A 13,020-nucleotide genomic window follows, 5' to 3' on the forward strand; every position below is an offset into this window, starting at 1 on the left:
ATTGTTGTAAATCGACCAATGAACGGCTTGGGGGAAGCTAGGTGTGTCTACTGTGGGGGTCTCCAAACTTGGCAACTTTTAAGACACGGTTGGCTGAGGGATTCTGGGAGTTGAAGTCCACAAGTCTTAAAAAGTTGCCAAGTGTGGAGACCCCGGGGCTAGAGGTAGGTTGGATAGGTCTAGAGCAGGGGTGTCAAACTGGATTTCTTCGAGGGCCGGATCAGCATAGTTCTCCTCCGTGGGCTGGCAGGGGTGGGGAGATAGGACGTTGGTCTTACCTGAACGTCTATTTTCTGATGGGAGGAGGGAATGGTCACACGTGGGTTTTATCACAGCCTGATTGGTCCAAGACTGAGAGGAAATCTATAAATACCGGTGCCTGTCCATTGCTAGCCCAGATTCTCGAACATGAATGGTACAACTGAAAAACAAGAAACAACAACACAACCACCCCGGGAAGCACCCCCCGGGCCCTCCCCTTGGCCCCAACAGCCAGAACTCAGGGCGGGTTGTGACCATTCCCTCCTCCCATCAGAAAATAGACGTTCAGGTAAGACCAACGTCCTTTTTCCAGAGTGGGAGGAGGGAATGGTCACACGTGGGACATACCCAAGCTCAAGTCCCAGGGAGGGAGAACAGAAACTCTAGGGCCCAAGGGGAGCCTCAGCTGCCACCCCCTGTAGGACCCTACGACCGAAAGACGCGTCCGCAGACGCAAAAGCATCCAGACGATAATGTCGGATGAACGAGGATGGAGAGGCCCAGGTAGCCGCCCGGCAGATGTCTTCAAACGGGGCCCTCGTGGCCCACGCTGCCGAGGTCGCCGCGCTCCTGGTAGAGTGCGCCGTGATGCCCGACGGAACCGGCCGCCCTGAGGCCACGTAGGCCTCTGAGATGGCCTGACGCAGCCAACGGCCGATGGTAGCCGAGGACACCCTCGAACCCAGAGCTCCAGGTAGGAAGGAGACGAACAAGGCCTCCGACTTGCGGAAATCCTTGGTCCGCCGGAGGTAGATCCCCAAGGCACGGCGGACATCCAGACGATGCCAAAGACGCTCCCTGTCAGTGGACGGACTCGGGCAGAAGTCGGGCAGGACGATCTCCTGAGCCCTGTGAAAGGGGGTATTTACTTTGGGGACGAATGCCGGGTCAAGGCGAAGGACCACTCTGTCCTGGTGAAAATGACAGAGGTCGTCCTTACAAGACAGGGCGCCCAGCTCGGATATACGCCGGGAGGAAGTGATGGCCACCAGGAAGACCACCTTCAGTGATAAGAAGCGCAAGTGCACCGAGCGGAGAGGTTCAAACGGAGCTCCCGTTAAAGTGCCCAATTAGCCAAATAGGAATCAGATTGCATAGAACTCACCCAAAAGGAGAAAACGAAACAGAATCCTAACAAACTACTCTACAGAACTTGGACCAGACTGAGAGAATCTGGGCTAGCAATGGACAGGCACCGGTATTTATAGATTTCCTCTCAGTCTTGGACCAATCAGGCTGTGATAAAACCCACTCAGTCTTGGACCAATCAGGCTGTGATAAAACCCATTCCCTCCTCCCACTCTGGAAAAGGGACAAATGCCTATTGCAGTACCCTGCTGGCCAAAACAGGATGTGTGTGTGGGAGCTACGAGCAGCCCTCCGTGCCTCGTTTTCGGCCTCCATGGCCTCCAGCACCACTCTGCCAGTCAGAGGCCTCCTCGCGGCCTGTTTTCAGCCTCCATGGCCTCCGGCAGCACTCTGCCAGTCAGAGGCCTCCTCGCGGCCTGTTTTCGGCCTCCATGGCCTCCGGCAGCATTCTGCCAGTCAGAGGCCTCCTCGCGGCCTGTTTTCGGCCTCCATGGCCTCCGGCAGCATTCTGCCAGTCAGAGGCCTCCTCGCGGCCTGTTTTCGGCCTCCATGGCCTCCGGCAGCACTCTGCCAGTCAGAGGCCTCCTCGCGGCCTGTTTTCGGCCTCTATGGCCTCCTGCAGCATTCTGCCAGTCAGAGGCCTCCTCGCGGCCTGTTTTCGGCCTCTATGGCCTCCTGCAGCATTCTGCCAGTCAGAGGCCTCCTCGCGGCCTGTTTTCGGCCTCCATGGCCTCCGGCAGCACTCTTGCAGTCAGAGGCCTCCTCGCGGCCTGTTTTCGGCCTCCATGGCCTCCGGCAGCACTCTGCCAGTCAGAGGCCTCCTCACGGCCTGTTTTCGGCCTCCATGGCCTCCGGCAGCATTCTGCCAGTCAGAGGCCTCCTCGCGGCCTGTTTTCGGCCTCTATGGCCTCCTGCAGCATTCTGCCAGTCAGAGGCCTCCTCGCGGCCTGTTTTCGGCCTCCATGGCCTCCGGCAGCACTCTTGCAGTCAGAGGCCTCCTCGCGGCCTGTTTTCGGCCTCCATGGCCTCCGGCAGCACTCTGCCAGTCAGAGGCCTCCTCACGGCCTGTTTTCGGCCTCCATGGCCTCCGGCAGCATTCTGCCAGTCAGAGGCCTCCTCACGGCCTGTTTTCGGCCTCCATGGCCTCCGGCAGCATTCTGCCAGTCAGAGGCCTCCTCGCGGCCTGTTTTCGGCCTCCATGGCCTCCGGCAGCACTCTGCCCGTCAGAGGCCTCCTCGCGGCCTGTTTTCGGCCTCCATGGCCTCCGGCAGCACTCTGCCAGTCAGAGGCCTCCTCCCGGCCTGTTTTCGGCCTCCATGGCCTCCGGCAGCACTCTTGCAGTCAGAGGCCTCCTCGCGGCCTGTTTTCGGCCTCCATGGCCTCCGGCAGCACTCTGCCCGTCAGAGGCCTCCTCGCGGCCTGTTTTCGGCCTCCATGGCCTCCGGCAGCACTCTGCCAGTCAGAGGCCTCCTCCCGGCCTGTTTTCGGCCTCCATGGCCTCCGGCAGCACTCTTGCAGTCAGAGGCCTCCTCACGGCCTGTTTTCGGCCTCCATGGCCTCCGGCAGCATTCTGCCAGTCAGAGGCCTCCTCACGACCTGTTTTTGGCCTTCATGGCCTCCTGTAGCACTCTGCCAGTCAGAGGCCTCCTCACGGCCTGTTTTCGGCCTCCATGGCCTCCGGCAGCACTCTTGCAGTCAGAGGCCTCCTCACGGCCTGTTTTCGGCCTCTATGGCCTCCGGCAGCATTCTGCCAGTCAGAGGCCTCCTCACGACCTGTTTTTGGCCTTCATGGCCTCCTGCAGCACTCTGCCAGTCAGAGGCCTCCTCGCGGCCTGTTTTCGGCCTCCATGGCCTCCAGCAGCATTCTGCCAGTCAGAGGCCTCCTCGCGGCCTGTTTTCGGCCTCCATGGCCTCCGGCAGCACTCTTGCAGTCAGAGGCCTCCTCACGGCCTGTTTTCGGCCTCCATGGCCTCCAGCAGCATTCTGCCAGTCAGAGGCCTCCTCGCGGCCTGTTTTCGGCCTCCATGGCCTCCGGCAGCACTCTTGCAGTCAGAGGCCTCCTCACGGCCTGTTTTAAGCCTCCATGGCCTCCTGCAGAACTCTGCCAGTCAGAGGCCTCCTCACGGCCTGTGCTTGGCCTCTCTCTCTCTCTCTCTCTCTCTCTCTCTCCCCGTCTCTCTCTCTCTCCCCCTCTCCCTCTCCCTCTCTCTCTCTCTAAAAAATATATCAAGCTTCGATCTTTGCTGCCTCTGGTGTTGTTTTCTATTTTAGGGACCGGCAGATTTTTATCCTGTTTTTTGCTGCAACTCACAAGATTATCTCTCTCTTTCTGTCCTATTTTCCTTCCCTTCCTCTTCTTCCTCTTCTTTCCTGTTGTGTCATCTCTTCCTCTCTTCTTCCCCTTTTCTTCCTTCTTTATTCTCCCACTCCCTTCTTCCTTCCCTCCCTCCCTTCTTTTCTTTCTTTCTTTTTCTTCCTTCCTTCCTTTTTCTTTCTTTCTCACCCCTCCCTTCTCTTTCTTTCTTTTTCTTTCTCTCTCCCTCCCTTTTCCTTCCGCCCTTTGTTTTTTCCTCCTTTCCTCCCTCCTCTTTCTTTCTTTCCTCTTTATTTCTTTCTCTTTCTCTTTCCTTTTCTCTCCCTCCTTCCTACCCTTCTCTCTCTCTCTCCCTGTTCCTTCCTTCCTTTATGCCCTCCCTCCTTCCTTTCTCTCTTCCTTTCTCTTTCTTTTTGTCTCTCTCTCTCCTCCCTCCCTCCCTTTTTCTGTTTCTCCCACCCTCCCACCTTTCTCTCTATCTCTCTTTCTTTCTTTCTCTCCCTCCCTCCTTCCTTCCTTTTTTCTTTCTCTTTCTCCCTCCCCCTCCTTCCTTTCTACCATTCTTTTTCTTTCTTCCATTTTCTTTCTCTCTTTCTTTCTTTTTCTTTCTCCCTCCCTCCCTTCTCCCTCCTTTTTACATGAGTCTTGGCTGCTTACAAGACCAGCTCAGCCTCTGGCCCCACCAGGCCCCAGCTCTGCTTGGCTGGAGCAGGGAGACCTGGCGATTTGCTTGGCCGGCCATCTAGAAAAGAAGCCCCCCCCCTTCTTAGAAGGGCACTTGAACGAAGGCTATATTTGGGAGGCCTTCAAATGAGCACCCAGAGAGGCCCACGTGTGTGATGCCCACTCCAGCCCCCCCCTCCAAAGCCGCCCCACTGTCCTTCATCCTAATCTCTGCCGGCCGCTCTCCCACCACACCTGTGCCCAGAGACCAGGAAGCCCGCACAGGAGGCGATTAAGAGGAGAACAAGGGTCCCCTTCAAAAGAACAGCTGTAAAAGGAGCCAGAAACCAGATATGGAGGCCCCAAACCCTGCGGGGGGGGGGGGGAGGTCAAGGCAGCCCAACGGAGCCAGGCTTCGGGAGACATCGATCCCCGGCGGCCAAGCAGCCAAAGGAGACACCTCCTGTAGAAGCCCCAGGCGTTGCTCTTCTCTGATGCTCCCAGGGGAGATCATGTTCAACAGCCGGGCCTTTCGCCGGCTGAGGGAGGGAGGACCAGAGGGGGACCAGATCAACCCTGGGAGGGGTTGAGTGTTAGCAACTTCCTTCCTTCTACTTTCCCTCTCCTTCCTTCCTTCTTCTTTCCCTCTCCTTCCTTCCTTCCTTCCTTCCACTTTCTCTCTCCTTCCTTCCTTCTTCTTTCCCTCTCCTTCCTTCCTTCCTCTTTCTCTCTCCTTCCTTCCTTCTTCTTTCCCTCTCCTTCCTTCCTTCTACTTTCCCTCTCCTTCCTTCCTTCCTCTTTCTCTCTCCTTCCTTCCTTCTACTTTCCCTCTCCTTCCTTCCTTCCTGACTTCCTATTTCTCTCTCCTTCCTTCTTCTTTCCCTCTCCTTCCTTCCTTCCTTCCTCTTTCTCTCTCTTTCCTTCTTCTTTCCCTCACCTTCCTTCCTTCCTTTCTCTCTCCTTCCTTCTTCTTTCCCTCTCCTTCCTTCCTTCCTTCCTTTCTCTCTCCTTCCTTCTACTTTCCCTCTCCTTCCTTCCTGACTTCCTTCCTTCCTTCCTGACTTCCTATTTCTTTCTCCTTCCTTCTTCTTTCCCTCTCCTTCCTTCCTCTTTCTCTCTCCTTCCTTCCTTCTTCTTTCCCTCTCCTTCCTTCCTTTCTTCCTCTCTCTCCTTCCTTCCTTCTTCTTTCCCTCTCCTTCCTTCCTTCCTTCCTTTCTTCCTTTTTCTCTCTCCCTTCCTTCCTTCAATTCCTTGGCAAGGCGACACTTGGAATACTGCATCCCATTTTGAATATTGGGCGCTATCTAACAAAATGAAATTCAATGGTGAAAAAAGTAAAGTTCTAAACTTAGGCAAGAAAAACGAAATGCACAGGTACAGTATAGGTGGTACCTTGCTCAACAGTAGTAACTGTGAGAGGGATCTTGGAGTCCTAGTGGACAACCATTTAAATAGGAGCCAGCCGTGTGCAGCAGCTGCCAAAAAAGCCAACACAGTTCTAGGCTGCATCAACAGAGGGAGAGAATCAAGATCACGTGAAGGGTTAATACCACTTTATAAGGCCTTGGTAAGGCCACACTTGGAATACGGCATCCAGTTTTGGTCACCACGATGTGAAAAAGATGTGGAGACTCTAGAAAGAGTGCAGAGAAGAGCAACAAAGAGGATTAGGGGACTGGAGGCTAAAACATATGAAGAACGGTTGCAGGAACTGGGTATGTCTAGTTTAATGAAAAGAAGGACCAGGGGAGACATGATAGCAGTCTTCCAATATTCTCAGGGGCTGCCCCAAAGAAAATGGAGCCAAACTATTCTCCAAAGCACCTGAGGGAAGAACAAGAAGCAATGGGTGGAAACTAATTAAGGAGAGAAGCAACGTAGAACTGAGGAGAAATTTCCTGACAGTGAGAACAATTAACCAGACTTGCCTTCAGAAGTTGGAAGTTTTTAAGAAGATGTTGGATAACCATTCGTCTGTAGTGGTGTAGGGTTTCCTGCCTTAGCGGAGGGCTACTCCCCTTCCAGCTGTGTTATTCTCTTATTCTGAGAAGCCCCCCCCCCAACCCGCAAATCCAAGACTTGCCTTCAAATGAGGCCATCAATTGCTGGAAAAATTCAAATGTCCTTCAGGAACGGGCAGAAGCAGAGGTGGTATTCAGCCAGTTCGGACTGGTTTAGATGAGTCAGTAGCGAAAATTTTGAATAGTTCGGAGAACTGGCAAATACCACTCCTGGCTGGCCCCGCCCCCATCTATTCTCTGCCTCCCAAGTCCCAGCTGATCGGGAGGAAACGGGGATTTTGCAGGAGCCTTCCCCCTGCCACGCCCACCAAGCCACGCCCACAGAACCAGGAGTAAAAAACAAAATTGAATCCCACCGCTGGGCAGAAGGTCCAGAAAGTGATACCAAAGAAGTGTCCCAAGGTTCAAAGGAGGGGGGGGGGGAAGTGGTGAGATGCTGCCGTTTTGACAACTGGTTTGGTGAAAATGCGCTTTGCAAGCAGTGCTGAAAATGGAGCATTTAGAAACTCATCTGCTTACCTTCCAAGTCAGCAGCAGTAAGTAGAACGGGGCGGGGGGGGGGGGAATCAGCTGTGCTGCACGATTGCGATGAGCTAGAAAGCAGGAAATAAAGGACAGGATAGAACAGGGATGGCTAGGCGGGGCCAGCTGATAGTCGGAACTGGTCCGAACCGGCTGAATACCACCTCGGGGAGGCGGGGAGGGGACACTGCAGAGAAGGGGTCATAGTTTGGATGTACAGTATGCTGAAAAAGGTAAAGATGGCCACTCAAATGGTGGAACTGCCGTATTTTTCAGACTATAAGACGCCCCCGGAGTATAAGACACACCATGATTTTGGAGAGGTAATTTTTTTTAGAAAACATTTTTGCACTCTGCAGGCCTCCCAAACCCTCTGCACACTTTTTTTTTGCAAAAGGGGGGGCATGCAGAACTTTGGGAGGCTTGTAGAGTGCTGCTGGGGGGGGGATCAAAAACGAGCAAAAATGGGCGTGGGAGGCTTGCAAAGTACTCCTGAGGGCTGGGAGGGGGGGGCAAAAGGGCCTGATTTTTGCTCTTTTTTGCCCTCCCCAGCCCCCAGGAGCACTTTGCAAGCCTCCCACGCCCATTTTTGCAAAGGAGACGGAGTTTTGGTAGGCCAAAAATGCTGTATTCAATGTATAAGACGCACCCAGATTTTCACCCTCTTTTTTTGAGGGGAAAATGGTGCGTCTTATACTCCGAAAAATACGGTAGGTGCAGCATCGTGGTGTCAGAGGGGCCTAAGAAATGCAGCTTCTCAGTAGTGGCCTCTATAGCTACATAGAGGAAGAAAGAGAGGAGAAGTGGGAAAGAAAGTAAGAGGGAAAGAGGGAGGAAGAGCAGGGAAAGGAAGGGGAGGGGAAAGGGGAGAAGAGAAGGGAAGGAACTGGAGATAATCACAAATAAAAAACCCCTGCTCCTAGAAGTAGAACGGTTGTGGCAAGAGAGCAAAGACAACACTCATAGTAGTATGTGCCTTGGGTGCAATCCCAAAACATCTGGAGCATCCTTTGAACATCATCGGCATTGACAAATTCACCCTCAGTCAATTGCAAAAGGCAGCTTTGTTTGAAATAACTGACATCCTGCGATGAGGCCTTCCCCGCCCTCAAACTTCCACATCTGCTTATTCCCGGTCCTTGAGAAGGTGGACAGAAAAAAATGCCAAATCCAGTCGGAACATCTGGCTGACTCTGCCACCAACCACAATCATAATACGGTGAGGCCAACCAGCTCCCCCAAAAGACACCAACCAGCTCGGGGGCAGGTTCCGCGAGACACTATTGCCCGTTCGCTCGTGTGTGCGCCGCGCACGCTTGATGCAGCTATGCATGCATGCGCAGTGCAATGAAAATTGTTCTGCGCATGCACAGAAGCAAAAAACAGGATGGCGCCGCCTACGGTGCTGTCCAGAGAACCAGTTTGGGGGCGTGGCACGGCTGGATCACTGCTGGTTCCAGCGACCCAGGCCGCCAAACCACTACCGGCTCGGCCGAACCAGGCCGAACCGGTAGGAAGCCACCACTGTAGCAGCTTACGAAACACGATGCACGGTTCGAGATCTCAGTTGACCCGTTCAACGGTCACTTCCTCAACCAACAAGGCCTGGCTTAGCAAGTGTGTCTGTGTGCAATGTAGTTTTGTGCATTGTGGGACATTTGGCCAGCCTCGCAGGGCTGTTGAGAAGAAGAAAGAGCTGGCAAAAGAGTTACAAATGTTTGTTTTTTTGAAAGCCAAAGGAATCCTTTCCCGGATCGAATTTCCAAGGCACACCTGGGCGTGTTAAAAAAAACAAACCGCACACACACACACACAACCACAGTCCTCTGAATACGTACAGAGTGCTTTCCCCCACCCAGCCAGCTAAGCTCCCCGGTTATAGCTCCTCTCCAACGGTCAAACGAAGGACTGACTTTCCCCTTGTGGGGCTCAGCCTTGGAGAGCTGCCCGAAAACACCCGCAGAGACGCTGGCGGCCCTCCAAATCCGCAAGGCAATTTGCATATTAACGACCCACCAATCTGCATATTAAGGGCCCCATTTGCATAGAGGAAGTTGCTTTCCAGCGCCACCAAAAATAAACACAGGACGGGCGGTTTCGGAATGCAAAATTTGTCACCGATAAACTTCAGGGAGACAGTCTGGGGGCGTGCAAAGAGGGAGGTTTCGCAGCGTGCCCTTGGCACGGCCCAGCCACAGGGGTGGCGGAGTACTCAAGGGGAAACTGGCAGCAGTCGAAATAAGCTAATACAATACTTGGTTGTATAATTACGGAAAGGTTGTAATTCAAGAGAATACGTGCATTACCGCTTAAAGTCTACGAGATTGTTAATTGTGTTGAATACGAAGGGTGTTGTTTTATTTGTGCTCGAATGTAACTCCAGTCCTACACTGTTCACACAACGATGTGTTTGTAGAGAAATCAAAAACTTTTTCTAAAGTTGTATAAATAGAGGCACAGAATAAAAATCACGTGAAGTATTACTGTGTTTCCCAGGGGTGGGAATTCAATTTTTTTTAAACTACCGGTTTGGTGGGCGTGGCTAGATGGGGGGGGCATGTGACTGAGTGGGTGTGGCCAACCTGATGTCATTCACGCACACTCAGTCATATGACCCCCCTCACCAAGCCCTGCCCACCGAAATGATAGTGAAAGGTTTTGATTGGGGGGGGAGGGGTTTCCAACCTTGCTGGAGCTGAAGGAGCGCCTTCAAACTACCATATTTTTCGGAGTATAAGACGCAGCTTTTTCCCTCAAAAAAGAGGCTGAAAATCTGGGTGTGTCTTATACACTGAATGCAGCATTTTTGGCCTCCCCAAACCCCGCCCCCTTCACCAAAATGGCCGTGCAGAGCCTCTAGGAAGCTTTTGCTCCTGGGGGCTGGGGAGGGCACAAATGAGCAAAAAACAGGCCACTTCCTGCTCAATTTTGCCCCCCACCAGCCCCCAGGGGCACTCTATAAGCTCCTAAAGACTATTCGTGCCGTATTTTGACTCAAAATGAACCATTTTTTGCTCATTTTTGGCCCCAACCCCCCCCCAGGAGCACTCTACAATCCTCCTAAAGGCTATTCATGCCCTTTTTTTAAAAAAAGAAACGGGCCGATTTTCGCAATTTTTGGGAAGTCTGCAGAGTGCAAAACCTTTTTTTTAAAAAAAAATTTGCCCCTTCAAAATACTCCGAAAAATACGGTACCCAGTAAGAAAGAAAAGTTTTTGTCCTCCCGGCCCCCAGGAGTTCTCTGCAGGCTTCAGCAGGGTTGGGGGGGGGGAGGCGAAAACAGTCCCGTTTTTGCGAAAAATGGGCTGAAAACGGGCTTTTTTGGCAGAAAACAGAAACATTTTCCCCTTTCCCTAGCCCTGCTGAAGCCTGCAGAGTGCTCCTGGAGGTTGGGGGAAGGCAAAAAGGCCTCAATTTTTGTGAAAAACAGCCCATCTCTGGGACCTCTCTGGCACACCATTAAATAAGGGGGGAAATTACATTTTTTCAATGAAGATTGTTCTGCACATGTGCAGAACAGAAAATAAAGATGGCGGCACCCAGGATAGACCCCGGTAGAGTCACATGTCCGGCTGAGTTACTACCTATTCGGCCGAACCGGTCCGAACCAGTAGGAACCCACCTCTGGTGTTTTCCCCAAAATAAGACTGGGTCTTATATTAAGTTTTGCTCCAAAAGATGCATTGGGCCCTATTTTCGGGAAAATACAGTAGTAAGTACATCCATCTGCCTGACAAACTTAACTGGGGCTTATTTTGAGGGTAGGGCATATATCAGAGGTGATATATCCTGGTTCGGGTGAACCGGTAGTGGCAATGGGGGGGGGGGCTCCGTTCACCTGCCCAGACGCCATCATGGACGCTCTGCACATGCACAGAAGCGCTGCGCATGAGCGCTTTTGTTTCTGAAACGGTAGCGAACATAGGAGGATTTCATGCCTGGCTTATATTACGAGCATCCTGAAAAATCATGTTAGGACTTAATTTTCGTTAGGTCTTATTTTAGGAGAAACAGCATAGTAATACAATACAATAGCAGAGTTCAGACAAATGGCTATCCAACATCTTCTTAAAGACTTCCAGTGTTGGGGCATCCACAACTTCTGGAGAGAATTTCTGTTCCACTGATTAATTGTTCTCACTGTCAGGAAATTTCTCCTCAGTTCTAAGTTGCTTCTCTAGTTGATTAGTTTCCACCCATTGCTTCTTGTTCTACCCTCAGGTTCCTTGGAGAATAGCTTGACTCCCTCTTCTTTGGGGCAGCCCCTGAGATATTGGAAGACTGCTATCATGTCTCTCCTAGTCCTTCTTTCTATTAAACTAGACATACCCAGTTCCTGCAACCGTTCTTCATATGTTTTAGCCTCCAGTCCCCTGATCCTCTTTACCTCTAATCATCTAGTACTGGTTTGTAAAAGTTTACTAAGGTCACACTTGGAATTCTTCATCTAGTTTTGGTCACCACCTCACAAAAAAGATGTTGAGACTTTGGAAAAAGTGCAGAGAAGAGCAACTGAGATGATTAAAAGCCAGGAGACCAAAACATATGAAGAACGGTTGCAGGAATTGGATATGTCTAGTTTGATGAAAAGAAGGACCAGGGGAGACATGATGGCAGCATTCCAGTATTTGAGGGGCTGCCACAAAGAAATGGTGGTCAACTTATTTTCCAATGGTCATCACAATATTTTTAAAAAGATGTTGAAATTCTAGGAAGAATGCAGAGAAGAGCAACAAAGATGATTAGGGGACTGGAGGCTAAAACATAGGAAGAACGGTTGCAGGAACTGGGTGTGTCTAGTTTAATGGAAAGAAGAACCAGGGGAGACATGATAGCAGCCTTCCAATATCTCAGGGGTTGCCACAAAGAAGAGGGAGTCAAGCTATTCTCCAAGGCACCTGAGGGTAGAACAAGAAGCAATGGGTGGAAACTAATCAAGGAGAGAAGCAACCTGGAATTAAGGAGGAACTTCCTAACAGTGAGGATAAGTCACCAGTGGAACAACTTGCCACCAGAAGTCATGGGTGCTTCATCATCTTCGTTGTTAAGAAGAGATTGTACAGCCATTTGTCTGAAATGGGATAGGGTCTCCTGCTTTAGCAGAGGGATGGACTAGAAGACCTCCAAGGGAGGGAGGAAGGAGGGAAGGAAGGGAGGAAGGAGGGAAGGAAGGGAGGAGGGAGTAAGGAAGGAAGGAGGGAAGGAAAAGAGGGAGGGAGAAAGGGAGGGAGGAAGGAAGGGGGAAGGGAGGGAGGAAGGAAGGAAGGAAGGAGAGAAGGAAGGAGGGAAGGGAGGGAGGAAGGAAGGAAGGAGAGAAGGAAGGAAGGAAGGGGCGGGAGGAAGGAAGGTCTATTCTGATTGTATTGTATTGGTTCTGTGTTCCATTTAAGATCTGTGATCCCTCTGTAATCAGAAAATTGCTCTAGTTTGGATCAGGAAAACTGCCTCCCACGTTGTGCTAGATTGCTGGCCTCCTGCAGTCTTGAATTCTGGTCTTTGTGCTTTTTTTCCCCTTTCTTCGTTTTGTTTTAATTAGTGCCTTCAAGACAATTCGACAGAGAGTTAAGGTAGGCTTTTGAAGATATGGGCTGGGCAAACTGGCAGTCTGTTTGGGGATCCCGAACCTTCTATTTCTCCCTTTCACTCTTTCAAAAGGGGGCGGAAGGCTAACCTTTGCAGCCGGCCCACTAAACCAATGTTTTCCTCCTCAACTTTGCAATTTTAAGGGGTGTGGACTTCCATTCCCAGAATTCCCCAGCTCACCATGCCAGCTGGTGAATTCTGGGAATGGAAGTCCACCCATCCTAAAGCATGTTGGCTAGGGAATTCTGGGAGTTGAAGTCCATATGGTTTAAAGCATGCTGGCTTGGGAATTCTGGGAGTTGAAGTCCACTATCCTAAAGCATGTTGGCTAGGGAATTCTGGGAGTTGAAGTCCATATGGTTTTAAAGCATGCTGGCTGGGGAATTCTGGGAGTTGAAGTCCACCCATCCTAAAGCATGTTGGCTGGGGAATTCTGGGAGTTGAAGTCCATATGGTTTAAAGCATGCTGGCTGGGAATTCTGGGAGTTGAAGTCCACTAACCTAAAGCATGTTGGCTGGGGAATCTGGGAGTTGAAGTCCATATGGTTTAAAGCTTGCTGGCTGGGG

At 51.6% G+C, this 13,020-nt stretch overlaps 1 protein-coding gene across 1 annotated transcript in view; it reads right to left on the minus strand.

The window, feature by feature from the left end:
• SEMA6B (semaphorin 6B) overlaps positions 1-13,020 on the minus strand; it is a 191,634-nt gene that overhangs the window by 108,049 nt on the left and 70,565 nt on the right. The window lies entirely within an intron of this gene.

The sequence above is a fragment of the Thamnophis sirtalis genome, unplaced genomic scaffold, assembly GCF_051295495.1.
Source record: "Thamnophis sirtalis isolate CommonGarterSnake01/CBP01778 unplaced genomic scaffold, rThaSir2_p1.2 scaffold_1, whole genome shotgun sequence".
NCBI classification, from domain to species: Eukaryota; Metazoa; Chordata; class Lepidosauria; order Squamata; family Natricidae; genus Thamnophis; species Thamnophis sirtalis.